Consider the following 12,608-nt stretch of genomic DNA (forward strand, 5'->3'; position numbering starts at 1 on the left):
AAATATTAGTCCCTGAGGTTTCTCGGAAAATGGGGGATTCTGATGTTTCTAATTGTATAAATCACTAGTGGAAAAAGGCCCATAGATGAGGCGAGGAGGTGCCCGTGGGCCAGCATCTGGTGCCAGCGGTGCCTCCCAGAGAGGCAAAATAGCTGCGCCTCCTGGAGGAGGAGGCAAAATGGCTGCCCTCCCGGAGGAGGAGACAAAATGGCTGCCCTCCCGGAGGAGGAGACAAAATGGCTGTATTTACCCACACATCTATATACAGGTATTGGTCTGGGTGGGGAGCCCTATAGACCGTGGCTCTGACAGCAAACAAAATTGGAAGGTCAAAAGTGCCCTCTGTGGGCTGTCCTACATTAAATGCAGGCTATTCCAGCTGGCTCAAGGTCGGGAGGAAACCTGGACTTGGCTGCGGACCTCCGTACCCCTGAGCCCTCTTCTGGAAATCAGAAAAATTCTTCAACAGGCACTCGAGCAGGGATCCTGGCACAGACTCCTGTTGTCCCATCCTAGATGAATCAGGAATAATGAGAAAGGGTAGGATACAGGCAACACACACTATTAACACAAGGAACACACTTGTCTCTCTCACACTCAACTCAGTCATTTGAGCTCAGACAAAACGCAGCGCAGCGCAGCGCAAAACGGATTCTAATGTGACCGGTCACTCTAAAGTTAACAAATCTAAATATCCAAATTTCAGAGAGCGGCGTCCCGCTTCTGAAAGCCCTGGGTAGGTTACCAGCGGCGTCCTACCTACTACCTCAGGTTTATATGCTCCGGAGCCCAAAACCAAACCAAATGAGGATCCTCCGTGAATACTTACTCAGCTCGAGCTGTCCTTCCGGTCTCTAACCCAAAACTCCGCCAAGGGAGAATCCCGGACGAGCCCCCAAAATGTAGCATCCACCGGGTACGAGAACAAATGTTGGAGACTTTCAGGAGTTAAGATGTTACTTTATTGGCCAGTTTAACCTGCGCAGGGGCGAACTCCCGAGATGTCCGGAGACACCTTGCCCACAAGGAGCTGCAAATGGGAGCCGCGCCTGGAGCTTACAGCCAGGCCCTTATATATCCTAAGTGAGCAAGCATAGACAGAAGCAGATGTGGCAGTTTAGCTATTGGCTAGGGAGGTCACACGCAGCATAGCAACAGGGGCCGGCATAGCAACAGGGGCCGGTTTTAGCTTAGTGGCGAATTTCAAACCTAAACTTCTGATAAGGGTCTCTGACCTTCTTTGTTCCTAGCCTCACAGGAGCCATATCAGCACTTACTGTTCCTGCAATAGTTACACTCTTTGGCAGCTCTAGTACTCCCTGAATCTAACAGCCATATCAGTTTATTATTGGCCTGGATGTCAGCTGGGAACAGCAAGAACAGAGGAGTACAGGAGGGCCATCCTGAGCTCCAAGGTCTCAAATGCCATGTGGTGGTGGCTGCAGAGAGGAGGGGACTGATAGGAATGTCATATGAGGCATGGACCAAGGTAGGACAGAGGGATAGAGAATGCTGGTCACACGTTTAGCAGGAGTTAACATGCACCACTTTCCTGAATCCTCACAGCCACCCGAGAGGGAGCCATTCTCCGCATTTGACGGATAAGGAGACTGTTTTCATTTATTTGCCTGAAATCACACAGCTTATAAATGTTGGAGCCAGAAGTTTTGCTCTAGAGTTTATTCTGAGCTGTGGGAAGCTCCTGTCAATTGTGGTCTCAGAGGAAGAACACATGGGTAGAAGCAGACCAATGCTCTGGACTGAAGAACAGGTTGTAAAGACAGAAAGGGGGTAGAAGTGGGGAGGGTGCTCTTAAAGGGATCTGTTGGTTGAGCACCTGGGAAGGGCCAAGCCACCTGCTCCCTCTCCACCTATCCTATCTCCTTTCCTGGCCAAGTTCCACCTCAAACATCACCTCGGGTGAGAGCATGGCAAGCTGGACCATCAGGTTATGTGCAGGTTTTCTTAAAAACATAAAAAAATTAAAGTACAATATTCAACAGAAGGAGTACTTGGATTGCTCGCAGTGTCCAGGATACTGTGAGTGTGCACTCTTCTAGCTCATCTTGGACCATCACTTCTGGAATTTGAACTATGTTAGAATCAGTCTTTAGTTCAAATGCCTGTGAAATGGAGATAACAATCATTTCTGTTTCATTTGGCAAATGGGAGCAAGAGGTAAGGTGAGGCACGTGAGGGTCTTAAATAGGAATTATTACCAGGTCTGGATGCTCATTTAATGCAGAGGGCAGTGCTGTTGTTTAATTTTTTGTCTTTTGTTTCTTTTTAATTGAATCCAGAGAGGGGAAGGGGGAGAGAGGGAGACAGAAGCATCAATCTGTTCCTGTATGTGCCCCAGCCTAGGATTGAACCAGCCACCTCTGCATCTCAGCACGATGCTCCAAGCAACCCAGCCGTCCAGCCAGGGCCTTTGCTGTTCTGTTTGTGCGGGCAGGACACCTCCCTGTAGGGGTCAGTCCCTGGAAAGGAGCTCCTCGCCTTAGACTGGAGCTTCCTCTCCCGAGAGGGGATAACTCCCTGGAGACGGTCTCCCTCCCGAGTGAGGGGCCCTCCCTTCTGTAGAGTGGCTCTCCTTCCACGGAGGGGCGGCGTCTCTCTGGAGATGTTTCGTGGGGTGGGGGGAGGGAGCCTTTCCCCTCCCCCTGGTCTCCCTTGTCAACTTAAGCAGCGTCCAGACCTGCAGAATTTTTTTTGATGAGCCAAACTGTCAACAACTGCTGGTAATCAAAGTTTCAGCAGATTGAAAAAGTGATCTGGAAAATGGCGTTTTGCCCCGTATTTTGTACATCAGAAGCAAAGCAGAAGAGAAGGAGGTTACATAAAATTGATTGGTGATAGATTAGGGAGGCTGAGAACGTAAAGCAGGGTAATCTGTGGGACTGGTTATAAGTAAAAATGTATATACTGAAATTTCTTTTATGTGGGCAGGAATAAAATAGCTAACAATGACCATGATAATAATAACAATGGGGGTGGTTGGCTTCTGCTCTGCTGATCTGCTTGCTCTGAGGACTGCAGGAAAAAATTACCCTTAAATTTCAAAGACCTGCTATTGTTAGGTAGGATAGACAGGCACCAGGGCAGGAAAAGGGGAGGGGAAACAGAGGGGGTTTTATCTCACCCACTGAAGGAGGGGGTCAGCGGTCACATGGTTTGCCAGGACAAAATCACCAGATGTCCAAATGGCCTTGAAATACTGTACGTTGGTCAAGAGTATCAGTTAAAGGGAAAACTTGGAAGTTACAGTTAAAAAGTATATGATCTCGGCTGACCAGGTGGTGGCGCAGTGGATAAAGCGTCAGACTGGGATGCAGAGGAACCAGGTTTGAGACCCCGAGGTCGCCAGCTTAAGCGCGGGCTCATCTGGTTTGAGCAAAATCCCACCAGCTTGAACCCAAGGTCACTGGCTCCAGCAAGGGGTTACTCAGTCCACTGAAGGCCCGCGGTCAAGGCACATATGAGAAAGCAATCAATGAACAGCTAAGGTGTTGCAACGCGCAATGAAAAACTGATGATTGATGCTTCTCATCTCTCTCCATTCCTGTCTGTCTGTCCCTGTCTATCCCTCTCTCTGTCTCTGTAAAAAAAAAAAAAAAAAAAAGTATATGATCTCTAAGACCCCAACAGGTAGTGGTGCTCAGACTAGCTGAGTTGCCCACTTGTGCCAAGTGCACAGCTTTGCTTAATAAACTGCTTGCTTTGCTTGAACACTGCACCCTGTCTCTCGCCTGAATTCTTTCTCACCTAAGAAGCAACCTTGGACCTGACCTGTGGTGGTGCAGTGGATAAAACATAGACCTGGAATGCTGAGGTCGCCGGTTCAAAACCCTGCACTTATCTGGTCAAGGCACATATGGGAGTTGATGCTTCCTGCTCCTCCCCTTCTCTCTCTCTCTCTCTCTCTTTCTATCTCACTCTCCTCTCTAAAATGAATAAATAAATAAAAAAAGCTACCTTGGACCTGAGTTTCTTTGGTGCCATTGTCAAGTACATCATTATAGATGCAAAAGACAACAGACAGGCTCAATTAAAGTAAGTCTTTGGCCTGACCAGGTGGTGGCGCAGTGGATAGAGCATCAGACTGGGATGCAGAGGACCCAGGTTCGAGACTCCAGCAAGGGGTTACTCAGTCTGCTGAAGGCCCATGGTCAAGGCACGTATGAGAAAGCAATCAATGAACAACTAAGGTGTTGCAATGCGCAATGAAAAACTAATGATTGATGCTTCTCATCTCTCTGCGTTCCTGTCTGTCTATCCCTCTCTCTCACTCTCTGTCTCTGTAAAATAAATAAATAAATAAAAATTTTAAAGTAAGTCTTTGACCTTTCTTAGAGAAAAATACCTCCCTAGGACATGACTACCCACCATGAACTGCTTTTAGTTAGGAAGTTTTAATTTCAGACCATCCTGTGTGGTTATTTTAGGTCTCTGAGTTTGCAAGGCCACCATGCAAGCCTTCCTGGAGCTTGTCAGGTTCAGCATGTGGCCCCGTTTTTGCCCACACCCTCCTCAGAGAGAGGCTGGCTTCCTAGAGAAGTGCTTCCCTGTCCCAGTAGAGCCTGACCTTTATGTCAATTAGGCATCCCTGATTCGACTTCCCCATGCAGTGGGGCTCTCCTGCTTAACAGCAGGGCTGGCAGCCTCTTTGAGGGGGATATCTAGTTATTGTTCCTGAGACCAGTAGCCACCAGAAGAGAGACACAAGCAACACACAAGTTAGTTGCAAGAATCACACAGGCAGCTTATTACTCACAGATCCTATGGCATGCCTGGGTACAGCTTAAAAGGGGGCCCCATCAGTGTGCTCCTCTCAGCTGTCCTTGGTTAGAGCGGCCAGCGGCCAGCGTGGAGACTGTTCGCATTCAATGTTGGAGTTTGGGGGGCTAACTGCTGCTGGGGGCCCTGTGGCTTTAGCACCCTTTCTGGCATACACCTTCTAACAGGTGTTAATCTCCAGGATTATCACATCAAGCCACTTTTGGGGATTTCCTCATGGGGAGCTCTTTTTTATGGGACTCAACATAATTGTCACATCAAGCCACTTTTAGGGAGTTCCTTGCAGGGAGCTCTTTTTATGCAGATATGGTTTCACACACACACTAACTGGGCCCTGTGCAAAGGGCATGGTTTTGTCTATCATATCCCTATACACCAGATTAGCCCACATCCAGAGGGTGTAGCCTTATTCACTTGCCTTAGTGGCTATTAATATTATGTCCTTACATTTCTATATATCTTCTATAGTTTCTATATTTCTATATACTTAATTACTATAACATTCTACCCCTTGATCCTGGTGAGGTGTAATAAACTTTCTGGCTTCTGGTGCCTGTCCAGTCATGCTTGTTGTGTTCATGTTGGCAGGAAGGTAGATATTGGTGGGGAAAGAGAGGGAAGAGAGTTGGACACTGTATTTTTGGAATGCCTGCTCTAGGGAGAAGCCTCAAGGTTCCATTTAGTCTAATCTGATAGAAAGCTCCAGTATTCATAGGCTTAATGGCACATTAGAGTAAACCATTGTGTCCTGAGAAGTCCATTGTCCGCTCAGCCCTCCGGCCTCAGGTTTGGGAGGAGTTTCCCCAACGCACCGCTACCAGGTGTTTTGGAGGGACTACAGGGCAATGGTTCCATTATAGGAGAGGCTCCAGTGGGAAACACTGAGTTTCAGAATTGGGATTGTTTATGGTAAGAAAAGGTAGTCCTTCCTAGAGGAAAATAGAAACACGGTCCAAAGAGATATCTGGGTCTTTTTCTTTGTTTTTCTACCCTTTTTTTCTGCCTTTCTGTTGAGAGAAATGCTCTAGGCATGTTGTAGATCTATTGCACCTTTTTGCATTGGATTTTAAAGTTTTTACATTGACTTGAGAGAGAGAGAGAGAAGCATGAGCTCGTTTCTCCACTTGGTTGTTACATTTAGTTGTGAACTTCTTGGTGCTTCTCTTAGGTGCTGAGACCTGGGATGGAACCCACAACCTTGGCACACAGGGAGGACACTCCATGCACTGAGACATCCAATCAGGGCATCATAAGTTTATTTATATATTTTTATTATTATCTTTCAGTTGAAATAATATTAGAATTCCAATTGTAATGTATGTTTAAGGCTATTTAAAATGGTATTTAATAACTAAGTATAAGTACGTGCTAGTTTTTCTGTTAATACTGATTTCAAGGTTAACTTATGAGAGTAGGAAACATGGGTTATATAATTTCAAATATTCAAAATTTTTCTGTCATTTGCTTTATAGTGCAAATTGGTCCCTTTTATTGTTGCAACACCTCAGTTGTTCATTGATTGCTTCCTCATATGTGCCTTGACCGTGGGCCTTCAGCGGACTGAGCAACCCCTTGCTCAAGCCAGTGACCCTGGGTCCTAGCTGGTGAGATTTTTGCTTAAGCCAGATGAGCCCGTGCTCAAGCTGGCAACCTCGGGGTCTAGAACCTGGGTCCTTCGCATCCCAGATCGACGATCTATCCACCACGCCACCACCTGGTCAGGCAAATTGGTCCCTTTTAAATAGGCTCTCGGTGTGCGTCTGGCATTAGGCTGTGTGCATCTTGGGAACAACACCTTGGTGGCAGTCAGTAAGAACAGGGGTGGGGACCGTGCATTATCTGTCAGTGGTCTGTCCACTTTCCTGCTTATGTTAAGTATGTTTTTTTATCTCTGTCCTGGTTTTCTTTTTTTGTGGCAATATGTTGGTTCTGAAAGAGATATTTTCTATCTCTAAATGAGAGAGTTGGATGAAAGCCATGATTATGCTCTGGTCGGGTAGCTCAGTTAGGTAGAGCGTCGTTCTGATACACCAAGCATGTAGGCTTGATCCTCAGTGGACATCCAAGAATTAATGGTACTGTTATAGTTGGAGTTTAGCCGTTCTAATAGATGTGGGTGCCATATTATTGTAGTCTGCAATTGTCATTTCCTAATGTTATATATCAGTCAGAAACATGAAACCTTGGGATTATTTAGGAGTTTATTTGAGCTAAAGTGACTCCAAACATTTGAGATGAAGATCTCCAATCCTGCAGAGACTCTCAGCATAGCAATTTCTTTTTTATTTATTTCTTTATTTTTAAAAAATCATCTTAGAGAGTGGAGAGAGAGAGAGAGAGAGACAGAGAGACAGAGAGAGAAGGGAGGAGGAGCAGAAAGCATCAACTCCCATATGTGCTTTGACCAGGCAAGCCTAGTTTTTTTATTTTAATTATTTGTTTGTTTGTTCTTTTGTTTTATTCATTTAAGAGGGTGGAGAGGGAGAGAGAGAGGTAATTTCTTTAATGGATGTGAAGTAAAAGAAGGGAGAGAAGATTCCTTGAGGGCCTGAGAGCCAGAGCCAAACAGGATGAGCAAGTAGGGAAGAGTCTGTGCTCTCACTGTTTTGCAGGAGGACACTATCAGGGGGCAGGTCAAAGGTATTGTTATAAAGTAACTTACTTTAATCCGTGGGTTACATAGAGACAATGAGGCAGGATACAGAAGAAATTTTAGGAGATTTATTAATAAGCTGGCTACATATGACTTACAGGGGTATAGCTAACCCAAATCATGCAGCCTTGATTATAGACCTGAGGTTGGTTATATAGACATGATCACATCCTGGTTGGGGGGAAAAGGAGGGGGAGCATGATACAAAAATCATTTAATGATAAGCTTACAACATTTATCTATAGGATCTATTTTTTTTTCAAGATTTTATTTATTCATTTTAGAGAGAGGGGACAGAGAGAGAGAGGCCAAAAGAGAGAAGGGAGGGAGGAGCAGAAAGCATCAACTCTCATATGTGCCTTGACCAGGCAAGCCCGGGGTTTTGAACTGACAACCTCAGCATTCCAGGTCAATGCTTTTACCCACTGCACCACCACAGGTAAGGCTCTGTAAGATCTATTAAAAGGAAAAACATTTCTAGACATTAAGACTACAAGATAACACAGTAGTGATAAATGTTTTACATACCTGATACAGTAGTAGTAAATGTTGTTTTACATTTCAAAGACATTCCCAAATCTTCCAGGGTTTACACTTATCCTTGTTGCCACAACAGTGGGAAATGAAATGTTTTAGCTTAAGATAGAGGAGTTAAATGAAATTATCTTTGCTAAAAGTGTTGGGGCTAGCTTATTAGGACACCTAATAAGCTAATCCCCGCTTGTTTAGTTTACAAGTTTTATATATATATTTTCCAAAGGGATGATTATTAGAAAGCATGTAAAATGTTATAGAATGTAGGTTTTTCAAGCAAGGGGAGTGGGCTCATGATCCCTTTGTCTAGAGGGATACGTCACTCTTATGACTCCAGGAGGGAAGTGTTATAGGAATTTTTAATTAAGATATGTAAACATTGTCTCCTAAAGGCTCTTAAAGAAGGGAAAGATAAGTTCTACCTTCTTTGCTCTGTCTAGCAAGTAGTGGCCTCAGTCCTTCCAGAGAACTATAGTTAAATTATGATTTAACTACCAACTAACTTTTGCCCATTTAATCTCTTTCTCTTGTGTGTGTGTTTTTTTTTCTTCTTCTCAGAAGGGAGGAGTAAGGGGGGCCTGGCTCTTCTTTGTGAAATACCAGTATCAACAGTTTTGCAGTTCCTTGACACCCTATCACAGTATAATCCTATCGAGGCACAGAGTGGCCAGACGCAGCTCAGCGATGGCAAAGAGAAGCCTTTTGGTAAAGAAGTGATCTGCCAAGGGTGTGAGTTTCCACCTTGACCTGTTCAATTCCGGAATTTCTATCAGATCAGGAGGAGGTCCCATTGCACTGAGCCCTTTCTTGTCCACACTGTGTTCTTCCGCCTGGAGTCTGTTTAGATACGAATTCATTTTCAGTGGGGCTATTTGTTTTAGTGTGCTATGTGAATATTGATTAGAAATGCATTGTATGTATAGTTTTGCTGGTTTATGGAACAGAAATGTTTCATCAGGTACTTGGTGAATAAGATATTCTCTCCGGTTCTGGCCTGTGTTTTTATTATGTGAATAGAATAGTTTTTTTAAAAAGAGTTGATTCCAATTTTATAAATTCCCTGGCTTTCTCTATTTTGATGAGTCCCTGAAACCTAAAGGAACGGTGAGGGGCGTGGCGCCCCCCCCCCCCGCCCCCCAGGCCCCAGGCGCGAGGGAAGGAGGCGGGAGGCGGGGAGAGTGAGATTCGGGACTGACGGGGCGGGCTCAGGTATCGGGCAGTCCGGACCGGTGGTGAGAAGGGGCGTCAGTACCATCGACCGGGCTCTGAGGGAGGCGGCGTGAAGGTGAGGTGCGTTTGATGTACTAACCTGGGTTCTGAAGGAAAGTGAGAAAGTAGGGAACCGTCAGGTTTTCTTTCTAGCTCTTCTGTGCAGGGCAGACTGTTAAGAGTTTCCTGTGTATTGGTGCGCGGTGTTTTTATTACGTTTCAGTTCCAATGGCATTGTAACCGCCAGTTAAATGTATTTTGTGGGTCATTGAGAAGTGGATTTGATAACTTGTAGCCATAAGGGCTCTGTAGTTACTTTTTGTTGCGGATTTCTAGAGGAGCCGCCAGGAGGGGAAGATACATCGTTTCTATGTGTTACCGCTTGAGTCTAGTCTAATACAGTTCGTTTTCATGTGCCATCAGCGCGATGCCCTGGCGCCCTCGTGTGGGCATCTCGGGGGATGACACCGTAGCGCAGGTGCGCAGTAGAGCGGATCCTCTAGGAAGGCAGAATCCACTGTACCGTTCACGTCTACTGAAGCTATTAAAAGGATTTTGTGTTATTTATAGGACCACTTTTTGCCTTAAAATCTGTATGTGCCAATGATTAGGCTATTTATGTTTATTGATAAGGAGTTAGCCCAGCAGTTCATTTTAGTAGCTGTATGCCACAAGGAAGTTATTCAATGTAGTTGGGCTTTCTTCTATTCATTGTTTTTGTATGCCTTCCCTATAGTTTGTTTTCATGTGTGACATTATGTTTCATGTGTAGACATCTTTGGGAAGGCATTGTATGTAAAATTGTTTCTTAAGGTGACTAATAAAGAAAATATGATGAGAATCCTTAGTGTCATAAATGAAGGGTGTAGATGGAAGGTGTTCTAGAAACTAGAAGCATTTTGCAAGTAAAGTAGATCTCCTGTAGGTTGTTGGAGAAAGTGGCACATAAACAGGTATGCAAAATTAGAAAAAGGAACCCGTAGATGGTGTAGGCAGGAAAGTAAGAGACTGGGGTGATTGATATAAGTTACAGTATTGAAGCAGAACTAAAGAGCATGTCCTGAGTCATGAGCAGACAAAGGTGCTTGGTGCATCTTGTGGTTCACAATGTGATTCAGTGTACTAAGGCAGTGGTCCCCAACCCCCAGTACCGGTCTGTGGGCCATTTGGTACTGGTCCGCAGAGAAAGAATAAATAACTTACATTATTTCTGTTTTATTTAAATTTAAGTCTGAACGATGTTTTATTTTAAGAATGACCAGATTCCCTCTGTTACATCTAAGACTCACTCCTGACGCACGTCTCAGTCATGTGATACATTTATCCGTCCCACCCTAAAGGCCTGTCCGTGGCCCAAAAAAGGTTGGGGACCACTGTCCTAAGGTGTCCCAGAGTCTTTATCTCCAGCAGGCAGGCTGGAAGAGTTCCAAGTGGCTTCTGTGATCCACGTGCTGCTCATTCTTTGGTCCGTGGTCTGGAAGTCCAGCTAAAGTCCAGGGTAGGTCTGCCTCATCAGGATTTGTGTTGGAGATACTTCTCACTGCTGCAGACAGTCCCATGTCAATGAGGTAGTTGAGTGTATTTCAGCAGCCACGAGGAGTTGTTCTGTAGGTGTGAGCTCCCATGTGGCTAGTGCAGGAGAGGCAGCATTTGCAATCTAGGATGGAAAATGACCTGTTTCTGTTGTACTTTACTCTTTGTGTTCCGTGTACAGTAGATTGTCTTTGAGTGGTATTGACCTTTTGGGTCAGATTGTTTTTTGCCCAGGGTGAGGGGTGAATCTGCATCAGGTGTGCTCAGGAACACCTATTTTTTTTTTGGTTTGTTTGTTTTAATTGTTTGCAGAACTCCATCTTGTTCAGAATGTGAAATGCCTCCATCTTGGCCAAATATGCCCTGGGGGCAGAGTCACTTTGGAGCAGAAACCAGTGAGGTGGAAACTTGGATCATTTCTGGAATCTGAAAGGATTGCAATGCAATATTTTTATTATCTTTCCATTGTAGTTATTATATAATTTTACTAGTGACTTAGCTTGTGGGCTGTTTTAGATGTTCCTATGAGAATGTAATTTCCTGGTGTTACAGATTTCCAGATAGAAAGCCATGGGAGGCATCCCTGTAGGTCACAGAACTTCAGCAAATCGAAATTAGTAGAAACTTGTTTTATAGTTCCCTGTAGTCCTTTAAAAATAGTTTCCAATGTTTTTGAACTTGAGCTTTAACATGCAGTTTTTTGGGTTATCCTGGAGTATTTATGTATATGGAATCTTCTTGGCTACTTGTGTTATGTTTGCACATTCTTAGCAGTTGGTGTGTGAGTCAGATCGGTTCTAAAAGGTGGGCTGCATCCCTAACAGAGGTATATTCTTTTTCTTTTTTTCTTTTCTTTTTTTTTTTTTAAGAGAGGAGAGAGAGAGAGAGGGAGAGAGAAGGGGGAGGAGCTGGAAGCATCAACTCCCATATGTGCCTTAACCAGGCAAGCCCAGGGTTTCGAACCAGCGACCTCTGTATTTCCAGGTCGACGCTTTATCCACTGCACCACCACAGGTCAGGCAACAGAGGTATATTCAATCCCCTTGTATCATTGTGATGTTGCTAGTTATTCCTGTTTGCCCTGTGATGTATGAATTCACGTTGTTATTCATGGAAAGTGATGGCAGATCACTCTGGTTCATGAAGCTTGTGAAAATAATTTTCCATTCTTTATTTTTAGGACCAGTTTTGCCTTTCAATGTACCATACATTGAGTACATTTAATTTGGTTTTCATTTCTGTTAGCCCATGATTTAAGGAGAAACCTTGATTCTACACAAATTTAAAATGGATTTGCATCTATTACCATATCTTCCCTTTGTGTAAATTGTGTATTTAGAAGGTGGCCATGTACTGTTTCATTTCAGTAGCCGCAGAATACAAGGAAGTTTTATGTGTGTTTGGGCTTTCTTCCATGGATGGCTTTTTCCAGAATCTTCCTTTATTTTTCAGTGTGTGAAGTGACCATTAGGCAAAGGATCTTGAACAATGCGGTCAGTGTTTTAAATTTTATTGTAATACATTTATAGACATGTTTTGGAAATTGACCTATGTATGTAAAGTTCTTTGTATTCATTTTAAGTGGAGTAATTTATAAAATATTAGCAGAGTCCTTAGCATTGTGAATGAGGGAAGGGTCTGGATGTAAGGTGTTCTAGAAATGAGAAGTATTGTGTAAGTGACATCGTGTCCCCCTTCACATCCACTGAGAGACTTACAAATTGCCAGTTGTCCAAAGTTTTATAAGGTATGTTACAGAACAAGTATGAAAGTGGTGTGTATGAGCCGTGACAAACAAGGATAGAGGCCTACAGTGGTTCATGGAGTTTTGGTGTTGTAAGGTGGCAGATTTTTTTCCCCTGGGAGGCAGGCAGGGGGTTTT

At 44.2% G+C, this 12,608-nt stretch overlaps 1 long non-coding RNA gene across 1 annotated transcript; it reads right to left on the reverse strand.

The window, feature by feature from the left end:
* Window positions 1–212: 212 nt before the first annotated feature.
* Window positions 213–1,296, reverse strand: LOC136398095 (uncharacterized). The gene is made up of 2 exons (XR_010749998.1): window positions 830–1,296; window positions 213–512 (listed from the first exon to the last, which is right to left on the reverse strand). It is a non-coding gene; the product is annotated as an uncharacterized lncRNA (long non-coding RNA).
* Window positions 1,297–12,608: the final 11,312 nt, after the last annotated feature.

Source organism: Saccopteryx leptura, chromosome 3 (genome assembly GCF_036850995.1).
Source record: "Saccopteryx leptura isolate mSacLep1 chromosome 3, mSacLep1_pri_phased_curated, whole genome shotgun sequence".
Classification (NCBI taxonomy): domain Eukaryota; kingdom Metazoa; phylum Chordata; class Mammalia; order Chiroptera; family Emballonuridae; genus Saccopteryx; species Saccopteryx leptura.